The sequence below is a fragment of the Camelus dromedarius genome, chromosome 23 (genome assembly GCF_036321535.1).
Source record: "Camelus dromedarius isolate mCamDro1 chromosome 23, mCamDro1.pat, whole genome shotgun sequence".
NCBI lineage: Eukaryota > Metazoa > Chordata > Mammalia > Artiodactyla > Camelidae > Camelus > Camelus dromedarius.
In genome coordinates this window covers 20,457,391-20,475,949 of record NC_087458.1, presented here as the reverse complement: position 1 = coordinate 20,475,949, position 18,559 = coordinate 20,457,391, and the positions used below count along the sequence as shown (strand labels likewise).

The 18,559-nt window shown below is 33.2% G+C and overlaps 1 protein-coding gene across 5 annotated transcripts in view; it reads right to left on the bottom strand.

Moving 5' to 3' along the window:
• RABGAP1L (RAB GTPase activating protein 1 like) overlaps positions 1 to 18,559 on the bottom strand; it is a 563,496-nt gene that overhangs the window by 379,914 nt on the left and 165,023 nt on the right. The gene's annotated exons all lie outside the window — the stretch shown is intronic.

Here is an 18,559-nt window from a genome sequence, read left to right as displayed (position 1 = left end):
TAGGTCATTTTAGAATCTCTCCAATCCTTGCCACACCCACACTAAATTGCTGAATTTGATGTATTTAACTATACAAAGCACTGGAACTAACACCTCTGTACTAAAATCTACTTGGGGAAATATTTAAGGTCAAATACGACCTCAGAAAAGGAGGTATTAGAAATAAATGGAACAACTGCTTAGTCCACTTTTTATACTGACAGAAAAAGAGTCAAAGAACTGTGTCATACAGTGCCTGAGTTACTCACACCCAAATCAGAAGACAGTGACTTAAGCTCATTTATCTGATAAAGGTTAAAAACATTTCCATTTACTTAGACTTACTATAGACCTGAATGTTTATTTACTATTCGAAGCATATTTCTTATGGGGTCAACAATTTTCTTAAAAGTGACTTAGAACTAATTTACAAATTATTTCAGAAATAAATCAGGAAATTGAAGATGAAAATGAAAGATAACCAACCTTTGTTAAGCATATTCTATGTGCCTAGCATGATGCTATGGGCTTCATATATTTTTTCCCTCAATAAAAATCTTAAATCTTTATGAAGTCGCGACCCATCATTATTATTCACAGGAAGAAAGTGGGTACCGAGAGAGGGTAAGTATAACTTGCCTACAATTACAGGACCATGAAACTAGGAAGGAAACAGGTCAAAATTGTAATTCTTAACACCATTTTGATGAACCCTTCTCTCATTTCCTCTCCTTTCTACTTATAGCAGCTAGTCAGGAAACATCTTACAAGAATTATTTTGGATTTCAAAAAATGATTTCTAAATAATAGAAAACCCTATTCTTTCCTCCATGCTGAACTGTCTTTCAGGAAGACCATACCACTGTTAAAATCTTCAGGGGGTTAGGTGATATAACAGAATGCAAGCACATTTCTCATTGTCAGAAAAAATTTATAAAAACAAGTTAGAATATTCAGTTGAGAACCATATTAAGATTTAAAAGTAAATATTTAAATTTAATTTTTAAAAGGCTAGAAAGTCCTATTTTACAGGGAAACTTTGACATTTAGGGATACATAAAAGCATGAAAATCAAACAAGACTGGATTTAACTAACATTCTCTTTTACAGTAATAATTAAATATTCAAAATAAAAATTACATTTGATGAATATTAATGAATGTAGACAGGTCTTACATTTCATACAAAGAAAAGTTAAATACTAAGCTTTACTACAAAACCTGAAAAATAAAACACTATCAATCATTAAAGCTACCTTGTTGACAAAATCTAAACAAATCATTTTAAAAGTATAGACTGTACATCATTTTTCAAGTTTTGAATTGTAATATTTTTTAAATAAGAGAAATGGCAAAAAAAAAAAATCTCATTCAGGGAAATTCAAATACTAGAACGCTTTAGTTTGACACATTTATTTCCAACAAATAATCTGACTGGTAGAGGGATTTGAGTCTAAGGCTACTGTAAATAATTCCCAATTCTAATGCTGGCAAGGGTATAAGATAACATGAGAGGGAGAGTTCAAGGAGCAGCACATATAATCCACTAGGCTTCCTTCTTTTCTTCCACCAACTTCCAAAACACACCTTCAGATGTTCTAACGAGGTAATTTTCTTCTTTTCTGAGACTGACTCTACTAGCCCTTCACTTTTCTTCCTTTCCATTCTTTTTTCTGATCTGATTATAATAGAAACTAATTTATAATGTGAAGCTCTAATAACAAGAGTATTAATATTATGTATTTACATAGCTCATTACATAAAGCACCCTTTGTTTTCATATTAGGCATAATTCTCTTCATTTCAGGGGTCATTAGGTGTTTTATCATTGCCACTCTTAGTACAATCATTATCAACCACCCCTACTCCTTTCAACAGATGAATGCTAGTCAGGAACTATCTTAGAGGAATTATTATTTGGGATTACTTCAGAATTACTTCTAACAGCTGAAACTGCATAACTTTTTGAGATGATACATCACAGGTATTTAATTTTTCATTAATACCTTATATATGTCTTGTATGTTCTTTTATATGTACCAATACTTTATTATTAAACATTTAAGCAACTACTCAATTGGATCTAAACAGCAAAGCAAGTGAGGATCATTAGCTATCAGTGGTAAATAGGATTAACAGTAGGCAATGATTTTCAAGGAGAACTGCACTGTCATAAAAAAATCATTATCATCATAAAAAACAAATATAGGATAAAGTAAAAGTTTTCTAAACATATTTTAAAAGGTACAAAAAGGTGTTATGAATTCAGAATTTATTTATTTCTTCAACTATTCCTGCCATCTGTTAACTTTTCTCCATCTCCACTGTCACTACTCTGAGCAAGCTACCATCATCTTGTGTGTGGACTACTAAAGCTGCTTTCAATCTGGTCTCCCTGAGTTGTCTGTGGCCTCTCTTCAATCCACAATGTGCAAAACAGACAGAATAGTCTTTCCAAAATGCAAACCAGATGACATCACTCCCATTTAAAATACTTCAGTGGTTTCACACTGCCCTTAGGATGAAATCCTAACAGTTCCTATAAAACCTGGTCTCCATATAGATATCCAATCTAATTTCTCTTCTATTTAATCGGGATTGGCTAGACTGGGTCTACCTCCCCTCGCTCCATCCTTCCCCCAGTCCCGTACATATTTGCTATGGTCCTTGCTGCCTCGGGACCTTTGTACTTGCTGCTTACTATGCCATCACATTCTATTTTTAGTTAATTTGGATTCCTCAAATTCCTAGATTAGACCAGATTCCATACTTATAGTTTATATCTACTTTCATTCAATTTTGTTTTCCTGCCTGGACTGCAAGCTCCATGAGGGGAGCAGTGTCTGTTTTGTTCCTCATTATACCTCCAGTGCCTACACCACAGACTGGGCACAGAATAGGAGTTGAACAAATAAGTGTTCAGTATAATTTTAACCTAAAGCATACAAATTAGTTTGAAAAGTTTATCAGAAGACAAAACACTAATAACCAGTTCTGTTAAGCTCAGAATATGCAAAGTTCCTTGCAATCAATCTCCTGTATGACATAAAAGCTTCACAAGAAAGCTATAAAATATATGACCAAATTGCCAGGGGAAAATAATTGGCCTCCTAATATATTAAAATTAAGGGCAATGTTATTCATCTATACTTCTACTTAAAGGCAATTCAATATGAATACTTGACTATTGCTTTGAAAAATCGTATCTAGCAAGAGATAATGATTATTTACTTACCATTTTAAGAATGACAAATGCCACAAAATGCAGTATCAATGTATTTTAAATGTACTATCAAATGTAATACCAAAGCAACCTGGTCTAAGTGCTAAGAAAAAAATAAACCCTCTAAAGTGGCACATATTAAAATCCACCGATTTCATGACTCCTCAAGAATAGAAAACAAGTTTATATTGTTAACTTCATTTTATTACGAGACAAGTTATCAACAATTAAAGATATTTAACAAATGTTAAGTTAGTGGCATGACAGAAGAAAATTTCCTCAACCTGATAGATACTATGGGAAAACCTACAGCTAACGTGATATTTAACAGTAAAAGAGTAAATACTTTCTCCTTAAGACTGGAAACAAAACAAAGATGTCTTCTCACCACTTTTATGCACAATGTTCTGGAGGTCCTAAGCAGTATAACAGGCAAGACAAGGGAACAGTTAAGTGATACAAGAAAAGGAAGACATGACTGTATACAAAGAAACACCAAAAAACATCTACCCAAAAGCCCATTAGAATTAATGAGTAAATTTTGTCAGGATACGAGGTTAATGAATAAAAATCACTGCATTTCTATGCAACAAACAATAGTAAATGAAATTTTAAAATAATAAACTATTTATAATAGCCTCAAAACAAAGAAAACATAAACAAATTTAATAAAAGATGTATAAGACCTCTACCCTAAAAACTACAAAATGTCACTGAGGAAAAAGTAAAAGGTCCTAAGCAAATGGAGAGACACACAATCTTTATGGATTAGAAGACTCAATATTTTTAAGAATGTTAGTTTTTCATAAATTTATCTAAAGATTTATTACCATTCCAATTAAAATCCAAGTAGGTTTTTGGTAAAACTAACAAGTTGAATCTAAAATTTATATATAAACACAAAGGACCTAGGATAGCTAAAACAATCTTGGGAAAGGATTGAAAAAAAGTTGGAGGACTGGCACAACCTGATTTCAAGACTTATGATAAAGCTACATTAATCAAGATTTGCATAAGGAAAAATAGATTACTGAAAAGAACAGAGTTCCAACATAAACCGACTGAATTTCAACAAACTCTAAAACAAGCCAAGGGGAAAAGAAAATCTTTTCAGTGAAGAGGACTAGAAAAATCTGAATATCTGGAGGAAGATAAACTTAGACCACTTCCTCATAACATACACAAAAATTTATTTGAAATGATCACAGACCTAAACACAAAAAGTAAAACTGTAAGTATATACTTCTAAAATAAAGCTTCCTAGAAAGAGTGTCTCCACATGTGACTAAACAAAGATTTCATAGGATACTGAAAGCAATCACTATAAAGGAGAATTTAATAAATCATACCCAAAATCAGAATTCTGCTTTTCAAAAGATGTCATTAAGAAAATCAGTAAGCAGGACTGAGAGAAAATACTAGTAAAACATACAACTAACAAAAGACTTGTATCCAAAATACATAACTGACTCCTACAACTTGTTAATAAAAACACAAATGACCCAATTAAAAATGGAAAAATACTGGCATAGACACTTCACAAAGGGAGATATGCAAAAGGCCGTTCAAGAAAATGAAAAAGTGCTCAGCTCAACAGACATCAGGAAAAGGCAAAGTAAAAATCACAATAAGGTACCACTATATACCCACTAGAATGGATAAAATTAAACCACTGATAAATACTAAACATTGGAGAGGATGCAGGACAATTGAAACTCTTATAAATTGCCAGTGGTAATGTAAAATGGCCTAATTTCAAAATTTTTGAAACAGTTTGGAAGTTTCTTATAACATTAAACAAATCTATCCTATGACCCATCAATCCCATCTAATAGAAACAAAAACATATATCCACAAAAGACTTGCATAGTAATGTACAAAGCAGCTTTATTTTTCATAGCCAAAAACTAGAAACAACATATACATCCATCAACAGAGGAATGGATAAACAAACTGTGATATACCCATACAATGAAGTTCTGGAATAGGCAGGGGTGTGTGTGTGTGTGTGTGTGTGTGTGTGTGTTAAGGAAACTTTCAGGGATGATGGAAACAATCTGTATATTAACAGCTGTGGGTTACATGCATGCATACATGTTAAACTCACCAAAGTACAACAATTAAGATCTGTGCATCTCACCCATATGTAAGTTACAGCCAAAAAGAATGATAAAGATGATAGCATTTGCTTGTTTCAAGTGCTCCATTTCTGAGCAAAACCACCAAATTAGAACCCTAAATTATCTGAGTGAATTTTAAGCCATTGCCAGGAAATAATATATATTGTTTAAGAAAGGAAAATACCAGAATCCTCCAAAGCAATGCCCCATCAAGGATAAAAGCCACTGACACGTCTAAAACAACAGATACTGCTGGACAAAGTACATTTAACCTCTGCTTCCTTTCACATTCTCTCAGTCATTGTACCTGACTCACGGCTCAGTGTTTGAACTCACAGACACAACAGCCCAGATGCAAGTGAGACGCTGAGTGAGAAAAGACTTCTTATTAAATGCCGGTTATACAACACTCTGAGACTGCCTCAGCTAGCTGGGATCTAACACGACTGGCCGAGAAGGCAAAAATCTTTGAGAGAATCCATTATTTTTAGTTAATCACAAAGGAAAATGGACAAAGAAAATACTAATTTATGTATATGTCTAACTCTTAGTGGGGGAAACCCTCAAATATAAAATATATAGTTAAAATCAAATTAATTGGTCAAAAATAGTATACAGAGCAACAAAATAAAAACATGCACAGGAAGATCTTTCTTTCCATTTCCCCAAGCTATGTTATTATCTTTAATAAACATGTATTAAGTCTGAAGACCAGGAAAGACTGTGACCTAGAGAAGAGACAGCACAGGCTTTGGATTGAGTCAGATTTGCGTCTGCACTGGCTGGGGCCTTGGGCGTGTCACGCTCTCCATGTGCTGCAGCTTCCATCTTTAAAATCAAGGTAATAAGAACTTTTAAAGTTTCCTGGTTCCTTAAACCAGGAAAAGTGCACGGCAATTGTTCATCCAAAGCTCACTGATAGTAAAGTTAAACATACTCTTTACTACCAACAGGCTTTTTGTTTAATCATTTCTCCTTAAGAAACCACACCCACAAGCAACCTGTTCAGATTAGGAAATTAAAAAATAATACCTTCATTCTTCTCTTGAGTTGCCATCCCCTCCAACATTTTTTTTTTAAAGCACCTTCTTAAAAGAAATACATTACCTGAACCTGACTGTGCATATTAGGAAATCTATGTGATTAGCAACACGGTAATATAAAAGTTACCAAACCTTAGTCCATAAAAATCTCAGTTACATGGATCCTGCAATTCCCAGAAAACTGAAGGTTTCCCTTTTTAATTTTTTCATTTTATTTCATTTTATCTAATTTTACATTTAAATCTGTATAAGATGTATCATCTACTCCTCTGCCTTCTTAAGCTGAGAACTCTGAACATAATTTAATGTTTGCCTGGTAGGCTCGTATCATCACTGTTAATGTCAATTAGAATACTGTCTTGATACAATCATACCTTTGTAGCTGCTGTATTCAATGTACATGAATATCAAGAGGGACTTTAATTTCTACAAGTAACCAGGTGCCTAGAAAAGAATACATAGCTTCCTATATTTTCTGACTCTATATAAATACAGCAGTCCTCTTCCTTCCTCTTCTAATTTGCTATCTTTAATTGTCTAGAGGATTAAATATCATAAACTAAGCTTATAAGAATTTTTTCTTCAAGAGTAAACAGAAGTACTGCTCTATGAGTAAAGTGCCAACACTCAGGCTTGAGCTGTCAGTTATTTCCAGGTAAGTGAGGTGGTAACTATTTTAGAATGGCAATGGACATAATAAACACAATCCAAAATAACACAAGAGAAAAGGAAATTCCAAGCTTTCTTATATCTTTCATGTAAGAGCTATCTATCAATCATGTTCTCCTTTTCCTTCATCCAACAACAAATCTGGAAATTAAACTGTTCAATAAAATTTTTATATCAATGAAATCCCATCAAATATTAAATATTATCTCACAGAATGGGTTCAATACAGTCACCTCCCTTTAACTTTTGTACAATAAAAACATAAAGGGGAAAAGTTGAACCTTAAAGTATTTCCTGGGAAAGTCTGTTAAAATTATATGAAAACAGAACAGCATAATTACATTTTAAATAATGGGTTCACATTATAGGAAAGAAATGTTGATTCAAATTCATTTTTAATTGAAAGAGATTTTTCCCTTATAAAAGAAAATTGCTATTTTTTAAGATATCTTATTGTTATGGCAACTGAAGTGCTAAAAATAATAAAGAAATATCAAAGTTGTTATAGCAACTGGAATTTTAAAAAGCCATGAAGTGTAAAATAATCAAACCTTTACTTGGCTTGAAATGCAACATCTATGACTCAGTTTTCAAAGAAAATTTGAAGTACTCATGCTCTTGTCTTTACAAGTTGTCTCTGGAGTCCAAATTTAAAAAAAATAAAATAAAAAAACTTCAGCATAACAGTTGAAATATTTCTTATATTTCTAAATATCTCTCATCATTCTATGCATATTCAACAATGCAACTGCTAACCATGACAAGTTACCAAACTTCATGAATAGTAGGAAACATGGATTACTCAGTAATTGCATGTTGAACTGAATTCAACTATTCAGAGTTTGCACAAAATCTGGATTTTTCTGGTTTTCTAACTTGTTTCTTACCTCCAGTCTTCACTGCTCTGCTCCAGAATACACTAAAAGTGGGGGAAAAAATTACTCACTGTCAAAGCACTCTGTCCAGATTCATCCAATTAAGAGTTCGAGTGAATTAAAATTTTATTGAAGGCCTACTGCAAGCCAGGTACTTTACAAGGTTCTAGGACCTTTTCTCATAGAGTTCAAGACAGTCTAGTAGAGAATGAACCAAAACCAGTCGCCATCTCTTAAATGTATAAGTGCAATAAAGGAATATAATGAGATTATCAAGAGAAAATTCATGAAGGTCCTATAAGCAGTGGTAAGATCTTTGAAGGAGTTAAACCAGGAAGTAGCATTAATTTATTATTTTCTCAGAGATGCTGAGATTAAGAAATTAAAATTTCAAATTTACATGCTTTGCACTAGAAAATCAAGATAAGTCTTTGCTTTCAGTTTCCTTTGTTTCTTTCTAGTAACTAATGACCAAGATTCAGGTAACAACCGTAGTAACATAGCAAACAGTGCTAACATAGCACATTTCTCTAGCATTTATGGACTTCAGAGAATTAGCTGGAAATAGACTCCTTGATACCCTTCTGCTTTATTTGTATCCATCTGCTTTTTAGTACTTTCCCCCCTAAAACCATTGGCTTATTTTTAAACTAGCAGAGATTTATCTTGTGAGCTAGTGATGACGACCTGAGAAGCTCACACTGGGCTCAGTGGGAAAGAGGGCCATTATTTGCCTTAGAACTAGAAAGGGGAGTTGCAGTACTTGTTGGCTAGGAATGTCTCCTGTTACATATAATATGGAGTCCGACAACTCCACAGAAAGAGAATGATTACAAAAGCACAAACTCTTCCCTTACCTACCTTACCCAGTAAAGAAAATGAATAGTGATGACCACTACTCTTTTGATCCTGAGGCCAATGCAATTCTATTGCTTTTTATTAAAATAAATAACTGTTATTGTCCTTTACATGAACGATTTGCAGTATCTTGCTTTATTCTTAATCCATATTAGTATTATCCAACAAAATCTTTTTAAAGCTTTTACAAAAAAGAATATAAGCACTCAAAAACACTAGAAAAGGAACCTAATTTAATGTCACACGGCTGTATTAAGTGCTTAGACTGTATGTATAAAACAAAAGTAAATTATTCAATAGTTAATTTGATTATATTTAACAATATAGTAATATATATCCATGTAGTACCTGTATGATTAATTTTATAACAGTTGTTGGATTTCTACTTGTTTATGCCACAGATATAGTGTCTACATATATGTATATAATACACATTTTATAATATTTCTCAAACTGGAGTCCAAGGAATCTTTGAGAGTTTTTCTTTAGGGGTCCACAAATATTCTACACTACTTTTTAATTTTCAATTTTTGTTTCCACAACAATCTAAAAGCTTTACTAGAAGTAGATTCTGATAATCTGACTGCGATCTCATAACAAAGTATTATTATGCAATACTGGTGCCAATATTTGTTAAGGCATTTACCACTGTGTTGGAGCCAAGTAGTTCTTAGTTTGTGCAGGCTGAGAAAATAGAACATAAAGAGGTTTAATATGTAAATGATGTAAGTGAAGGTCACATGACCTACCACCACACCATACAAATAAATTTTTCCAGTGGGTTGGAAAAGTGTGCTGGGAAAACTTAATCATCTGAAGGCACATGGCCCCATCAGCATGCCAAGCTCAAAAAAAACTGTGTTATAACTATCAGGATCACAGGCACACTGTGAGCAGCCATTTAGTTTCAGGAAAATAACTTCATCCATAACATTAGTATGGCAAATGCACATTTTTCTTGATTCTATAGTTTGCTTCTATTAGATTTATTATAGTCATGAAAGCTAAAAGTATAGAGTTGAATTTTATATCTCATATGTTACATACTTAGGGAATACTGAAATAATATTAATAGTCAACACTGGTAGAAGGGGATTGTTGAGGATTTCCTTCCCCATGAAATGCTATGGCGTATTATTCAAATTAAGTGCTCTGGCAATATAAGTGAAAGGGAAGCAAAGCTAAAGAAAACATTTAACTAGACTAGTAAGAAATTAACAATTTTTTAGTCTACAGTGCCCATTAAGCTTATGGAAAATATCCAATTACAAATCATTTGAACAGATAAAGTTATAAGAGAGAATATAATTATCATAAGATGCTCATTTAAGCATACATTTGCTTTTACATGAAAGCACTAAAGAAATGTCTTGATTGTCACCTCCTCCTCCACAAACTTCCCTTACACCCCATTTCAACCCCATGCCCTGCACTGTCAGCTCCAAGGCCTAAACAATACTCTCATTTTTCTTTATATCGCTCATTGACCCTAACACACAGTGCTTCAATTGCAGATATTCAGAGCATGTTTGTTAAAAGGTACTGTATCTGTTGACCCAGAACTTCCCCCCAAAGATCGCATAATGCTTTATAAACAGACATCACTGACTTTATAAATATGTTGTATGGCTTACTCAAGATCACATTAAAAATATGATTGAAGAGGAAATGTCAACAGAAAGGAATTAAATGAAAACCCTCAAACCCTCAGGCCAGGGATATACTGACCACAAGATCATTAAAATTCTGTTTCAGGGACCTAAAATAATTTACTTATCAATTTAATTCACCAACCCAAAAAGGTTTAAGTATATTTAACCATCTCATCACTAGGTTATGAGATCTTCTGAAAATATATTTCATTACTGTTACCCTGAGTGGCAAGCAGAGTGCCTGGCACATGTTAGAAAGTGATATTTGCTAAATAAATCAAATTGACTGATCTGTGTTTCCTTCCTGCTGAATATCAACACAAAAGATTATTTTATAAATGTAGAGTCTAATCTAGAAAAAAACAGCAGGATTCTCTTAAAAATATCAGAAATTAGGCTGGCTTAAACTCATTCAGGACATCAAGCTTTTCAAAAGAAAGCTAAAAATATTACACTGTCTCATCATCCTTGGGTCATGTTACAGGGGAATGAGGAAAATGAGAAATCAAACGAATTGACCTATATCTGCCAGTACAACTTTATTTTTCACCAGGCAGTTTCAAAGCTAAGTGGCTAAAGTGATTAGGTAGCACAGGGAACAACTCAGAATATTAAACCTTTGACAGAAATCACTTTTAAGAGACAGAAATGGAGAAAGGAAAGAATAAACCTATTATGTTGTTTTCAAGACATGCCTAAAAGAGGAATAAATGTTGCTAAACTGGCAGAAGCTTGGTAAGAAAATGTCTCTATTGAGAAGTATTTGAGGTCAAAGAAAATGTAATTAAAAATTGAATTAGGAGACTGAAGTAAGGATCAGCGGTTGGCTTGGGTAATTTTTGGCCCCACTAAGCAGCACCACACAACAATGTTTACAAACTCCTGAGTTGGGGGACAGGACTTTAAATAAAATGAATATTCATATAGATAACCACACACACATATCCACAGAGATTAACTGTTCCTGTTAATCTAATAACTGACATCTCCACAATGCCAGCTTCAACCCAGCAATGCTGGGGATGTTTACAGAGGTGACCGTAACAGAGGCTGAAGCTTGCTAAGTGTGGCTCTGCAACATGAACTCATACTACAAACGTTACAGTCACTGCTGTTTCCATTCAGTCTCTCCTACCTATCTCTACCTTTAGAAGCTGAAATAACCTGATACACAAGCAATAATATAGAAAGATGATTCATAGAAATACAGGTATTTAAAATTTGAAGATTTTTTGAAAAAATATAATTTTATTCAAAGAAAAATATACTTTGGGACAAAAGTAGAGTCTCAAAAGATTTAAATGGGCCAGTAAGGCAGAATTAATTGGGTATTTAAAAATCAGAACACTAACACCAAGTAGTTTATAATCAGTATTTACACTAGGAAAAAGTACGCATAGAATTTTATTCAATACCCAGTACTCTGAAATCTTGTATAAAATAACAATGATATATATAAATACATATGTATCTATAGAATATACTTCTATTCTTTTTTCATTATAGGCTATTGTAAGATATTGAATATGGTTCCCTGTGCTATACAGTAGGACTTTCTTATTATCTATTTTTTATATAGTAGTATCTGCAAATTCTGAACTTCCATTTTATCCCTTCCCACCCCCTTTCCCTCCATAACCATGTTTGTTTTACTGAATCACTATATTGTACACCAGAAACTAACACAATATTGTAACTCAATTATACTTCAATTAAAACATAAAATAAAATTCAAACTTGAATTTCAAAAACAATAGCAGTGAGATAAATCAACCTGATTCTTTTTTCTTTTACCATATTTTTTCCAGTGCTATGCCTTTTAAATAATATCAAAACCTTGGAGTCATAATACTCCAGTCTTGCAGCAGACTTCACAGGGAGAAAATGTGCATTATAATGTATTTATAATACAAAAGTTTTTAAATGTTTAGGAAGGAAACCATTTATCCAACATCCCTAGTATGTCTTTATAATTGTAAATTTAATAATCCTGTTTAAATGCTTACATATGCAAATATCACCAAATTTTTGTACCAAAAGGTGGCTACAGAAATATGAAGGTTTCTAGTTATAGCAATGGGTTGGAATGACATTTTCCTTAATAACTCCTTTTATAAATGTACCGCCCAAGCTGAATGTCATTATGGGACTATTTATAATTTAGAACTTTCTGTCAAGATGATTTTATGCCCTGACATGACACTGAGTAGGCTGGAAACAGTTGTATGCCCCAAAGGGAAATGAAATTATTGGTGTCATTCAAGAGCAAAGGTATTAAATATGAAGTATTTCTTACAGAACTTCGTGAGAATGACAGTGGCTAACTGATAGTAACATACAGTATAATTATGCCTTTCAAGTAATAACAGTTAAAATTACAAATATTATTCCACCAATAAAATTTCTCCCCTCTAAGGACATGGAAATTAATTATAACTCTAATCCTTTGAGCATCCTAATAAACTAGATGTAAAGCACTACTACAGTTAAGGTTTTTGTCTGCACAGAAAATGGGTATTAAAAAGTTTTGGAAATTTTCAGACAAACCATTTACCCAATACCCCTCAAATGTCTTTCTTTGCATTTATAAATCTTAACCTTGCATAAAATGAGTTTACCAACATGAACAAAATCAAGGGGAAAAAGTCAACTACTAGGTAACCTGAGAATTAAGTGTATTTGTGGAAAACACCAGTCTAAACCCCATCGTTAATAAAAGACAATAAACAGGACAATCAGGCTAAGGTGTTTGTTTCCATTTCGTTCTATTTATTTTTTAATCTATTAAAATAAAAAATATTAGATTATGTCTAATTTGCTTCTTATATTTTGGGGGCTTTTCAAAAGAATTCAAGTTTGTGAGAATTCTGAGCAGAACTGTTGCAAACGCTCTTCACGTCTCAGCCAAATGCTACTGGAAATGAGAGGAGAAAGCTCTAGTTCACTTACTCATCGCACAACACGGAGAAAATCACTTGACTTCTATCATTGCCAAATGTCTAATTTGTCTCATTTATAAAATAAGATGGTTACCATATGAAGAGTGTACTAGCAACACTAGATACTCTGTTAAACTTCCTGAGAGCCCTGAAATTCTCACATTCAAAATGGCGCCTATTAAGAATATTATAAGTGTGAACTGAAACACAAACACTGTAGACTTAATAGTTACAGAAAACTACTACTAAGGAATAACATACTACAGGATCTGCTGGTTATTACAGGTCAAATCCTATATACAGCAAATGCCATAACAAATTCCAATGAAAAAACTCAGCATGACAAGAAGATTCCCAGTGCTGTGGGTGATGACCTACACGTCTCAAATAATACTCAGTATATAGCAGTGTTCCTTACCAACTGAAACAGAAAAAAATAAAAATAAAAAAAGGTAATAGAAAGTCCCTACTATTTGCTTACAATGACCAACAAAGATGACCTAACCATTCTATTCTAAATGTTAAATCATATTCCTAACATTGACTTATTTTATTTCTACAAAGGTTGCACTCCAACTGTATACTACAATTTTACAACAACAGTAATGCTAATAAAGTGTTAATCATGGGCACAAATAGAACATAAAGGTGTACTGTAAATGATGCTACCTACAGGTCAATAAAATGCATTAAAGGCTGGAATTAACTCCTGTTTTTATTTCACAGTAGCAATAAGACACTTCAGAAAGAGTATGATTTCAAGGAGATTACTGTATTGAATGTGGTTTAAATTACTCAGCACCTGTTCCCAGCAATTTTGATTTAAAATATAGTTATTATTTATTTATGTAAAATATGATTGAGTATACATGGCTGAGACGACTTACATTAAAGTCTGAAAAGTATAGAAAACATTTCTAAAAGTCAACACGATACGTATTTTTACCATTACCAAAATGTATTTAATAACTAAAAAAAAATACAGAAATAACATGGACTCAAGGGAATAAATGAAGGTTAAATCTGCAGTTTACTAATTTTAAATGCCAGGTTGAGAATAGCAAAGCAGCATAAGTTAACTATGAGCCAGTATCTCTACTTACCCTAAGGGCATGAAGTCTGAGAGTAAGACACATAAAGGTTATTACTTTCACACCATAAGCATGTCTTGTTCTAGACTAACACTACTGAATACAGCAATTTCACAACCTCTCTTTGGCAGTGGGTCAGGACAGAAAAAAAAAAAGACACATCCTATATTCTAGGTAGGCCAAAAAATGTAGACACACATTTTTCCTTCATTCATCTTTCAGTAAACTTTTTCTTGAAAGCCTACTATATATCATGACTTCTTTTTGAATTCCTTTGATTTTGGTCAGATACATCTTTTCTCATAAACTGAAGTGACTTTTCCTTTAGGAAAAAGGGTACTTACTTCTCAGATCATTTGCCTTTGGCCTACATATCCCAAAATAATTTTTTCTTTCCTGTTTCTGAAAAGAGACAAAGTTTAGTTCTAAACAGATGTCATATATAAATCAAAAGTAAAATGAACACTTAGTCTGCCTTCTGTACTTAAATTACCTACAGAAGTTGCTCCAAAATTAGATTTGAGGACTTGGCAGAAGACAGAATATAGCTTTTACAGAACAGTACTCTATGCTAGGAAAAGAAAGAGGGAGGAAAGAAAGGAAGGAGAGAGAAAGGAAAGGAAGAAAAGGAGCAAAGAAAGAAAGAAACGTTCACAAGACTTCCATAAAGGAACTTTAGAAAAATTATTAAATATATTTATAATGCATTTTTATCCCAAAGCATATTACTTAGCCTTTAAGTAGCCCCATTGGCCCAGAATTCTTTTAAATGTTTTTACTAGTTGATTCAAAATGCAAAGAACAGGTACACAGCACCTGTACTATGGAAATACTGCAGTTCACTTTGAGATAAAGAAAAAGCAGTTTTATTCATAGTACATTTTCCAGAAGAGAATAAAGAAAAGTCCAAAAGACATCAGGTGATAGTGACAAAATATTTATTTTTATTCATTATCTGTCGATTCAATAAAGTGTTAAGTCCTTCCCACAATGTCAGATGCAGTCTAAGGATACTATGGAGAAATGTTGGTGAGGTAAGTATATATTGTGCACTGTCATAGTCACCTATAAGCAAAATAAGATAGTGTTGTCTAGAGGAATTGACCCAGAACTTAGTGCTGCAGATCCAGCCTATAGCATCTGATCTTGTAATTATCACTATGCATCCTATACAAATAAGGTCTTGTTCTTTTGATTTCTCATCTGAAAAAAAGGTAATACACTGATTGTTTTGTTTATTCCACGTGGTTAGTTGGAATATTAAATGAGAAAATATTTACAAAACATTTGGGCAAAAAAATTATAAAGTACACTAAAAATGTCATTTCTACCAATTATACTTAAAGGAAAATATTTTAAAGCAGATTTAAATCCAAGAAGAATGGATACCTGACCAACATAAGACTACTTCACGTAACTTCATTTGGGCCTGTATTTTCACATCAATAAAGGGAGGAGAGTTATTACTGGCCTAACTCAGCATTATATGAGGCTTTCATAAGGATAAAATCACATATAAAAAATCTTATAAACTATGAAGGGCTATTTCTATGAACTTAATGTTTATGTCCTACTAAAACTCGTATTTTGAAATTTCAATTTTGAAATATTAGGAAATGGGGCCTTTAGGAAGTGATTATAAACACGGTCCAAGAAAGTGTGCCCCTTCCACCATGGGAGGACAAAGCAGAAGGTACCACCTATGAACCAGGAAGTGGGCTTCAGACACTGAATCTGCCCGTGTCATGATCTTGAAAGTCCCAGCCTCCAAAACGGTGAGAAATAAATTTCTGTTGTTTATAAGCTACCCACTTTATAGCATTTTGTTGTAATAGCCCAAATGGACAAAGACAGCTATGAAATAAATATAAATGATAATTCTTAGTATTATGAATTTAATTTTCTATTCTTAAAACATTTTTTGGATGTTGTTCAAATGTTTAAAGATCACTTAAATCTGATAACCCTTATTAATCAGGCAAAGGCAGCCTAGATACAAGGCAATAGGCAGGGAAGATATTATTGTTTGTTAGATTTACAATATACAAGTCTCCCAACTGAAAGAAACCACAAAGAGCTCTTTTTCCCTATGAAGAGTAATCTAAAACTTGTGTTCTTAAACCAGACAGCTCTACTGTTTACTATGACTTTGGGCATCTTATATAAAATCTGTGTGCTTCAATGGCAACCTCATACAGGAAGATTAAATGAGTTAATGAGTTAATAATTAAATAATAAATACTGAAAATTATTAACTGTCAGTATTATATATCATTAGTATTTATATTTAAATATATGTTGATTTCATACTGTAACTATAATTTTACAAATTACAAAATTTCTACCTTTTCAGCACAGTATGCTAGTAAACCTCAGCAGAATCACTCCTGCTTCCCTTCAAAAGCACTGAAGCTTGATACGTACAAGAGCTGTACTTCTGGTCCGACAGGGTAAGCCCCACAACAGACCAAGTATGAGCTCTAGACTAAATACAAAGAAACCCAACCCACTGAGGGCTTTAGAGAGAGAAAAAGAGCAGGCAGACGTTGGAGAGGTAGTCCAAACTTGGAGAAAGGGAATAGCTGAGGTAAGTCTGCATTTGGAATAATGGGGAAAAGAAAAAGCCAGAGAATGAGAACCCTAAATTCTGTGTATAACATCTTCCCAAGTCTCTGGGTAATCCCCAAACCAAGCATACATATGTCAAATAACAAACTGGTAGGTTCAAGTAAAGAGACTGAAGTGAGAACTGGGCTGCTGGTCACCATAGGCAAGACAGAGTTTATAGTTTAAGTAAAACAAAGTTAAACGCTTGCTCAATACTAACATTCACAATTTCCAGAAGAGAATCCCCAAATCATCTGACAAACAAGTACCAGAAAACTGTAACCCATTTGCAAAGGGAAAAGCAATCAACAGAAGCCAACCTGAAGATGACTCAAATGTTGAAATTATCAGACAAGGACTTTTAAGAAGCTATTATAACTATGCTCAGTGACGGGGAAAAAACTATACTTGCAATTAATAAAAGGAGAAGAAATTTCAGGAAAGAAATTGAAAAAAAAATCCAAATGAAAATTCTAGAACATAAAAATGCAATAAAAATTCACTGGATGGACTAAGAATTGAGATTTAAAAAATAAATAAAAGGTTACATAAACTAAAAGAAAGATTAACAAAAAGTATCCTGTCTGAAGAAAATAAAAAGCTAATAAAATAAAGAGTTCCAGGGATGTGAGTGGACATCAATATATATGGAATCCTAGTAGTAGAGGAAAGAATCAAGGAGTAAGAAATGTTCAAAAAAAAAAAAATGCCTCAAATTTTTCCAAATATGGTGAAAGACACGAATTCATAGGTTTCTGGCCACAAGCAGGATTAACATGAAGAAAGCCATGCCTAAGCATATTATAGTCAGGTTTTTGAAAAGAAAAGTGAAAGAGAAAACATCAAAAGCAGCCAAAGAAAGACAACATACAACATACTGGGGAGCAACGATACGAATGATGCAGGGCCAGCTATACAATTTGTGGGTGTCAGTGCAAAATGAAAATACGAGGCTCACTGTTCAAAGCTTTTTTTTTTTTTTTTAATGGAGGGAGGTAATTAGGTTTATTTATTTAGTAGACGTGTTGGGAATTGAACCCAGGACCTCATGCATGCTAGGCATGCACTCTACCACTGAGCTACACCCTCCCCCTCATTGTTCAAAACTATTAAGAATTTCAAGACAGCAACAGAAGAAAATGTAACCGATCACAGAGCCCTTCTAAATTTGGGACCCTATGCAACTGCACAGGTAACATGCCCATGATATCGACTCTAAAACGATCATTTACTTTCAACAGGAATGGAAGCCAAAGGCGGGGGGGAGCAACATACTTAAAATGCTGAAAGAAAAAAAAACTGTCAACCCAATAGTGTATATCCAGGGAAAATACCCTTCAAGGATAGAAGCAAAGTAAAGACATTTTCAAATAACGGAAAACTATGTTGTTACAAACAGACCTACCCATAAGAAATGCTAAAGAAATTATTTCAGGCTCAAGGGAAATGACAGCAGAGAGGAAATACGGATTTTCAGTAATGAATGAAGAAAACTGAAAATAAT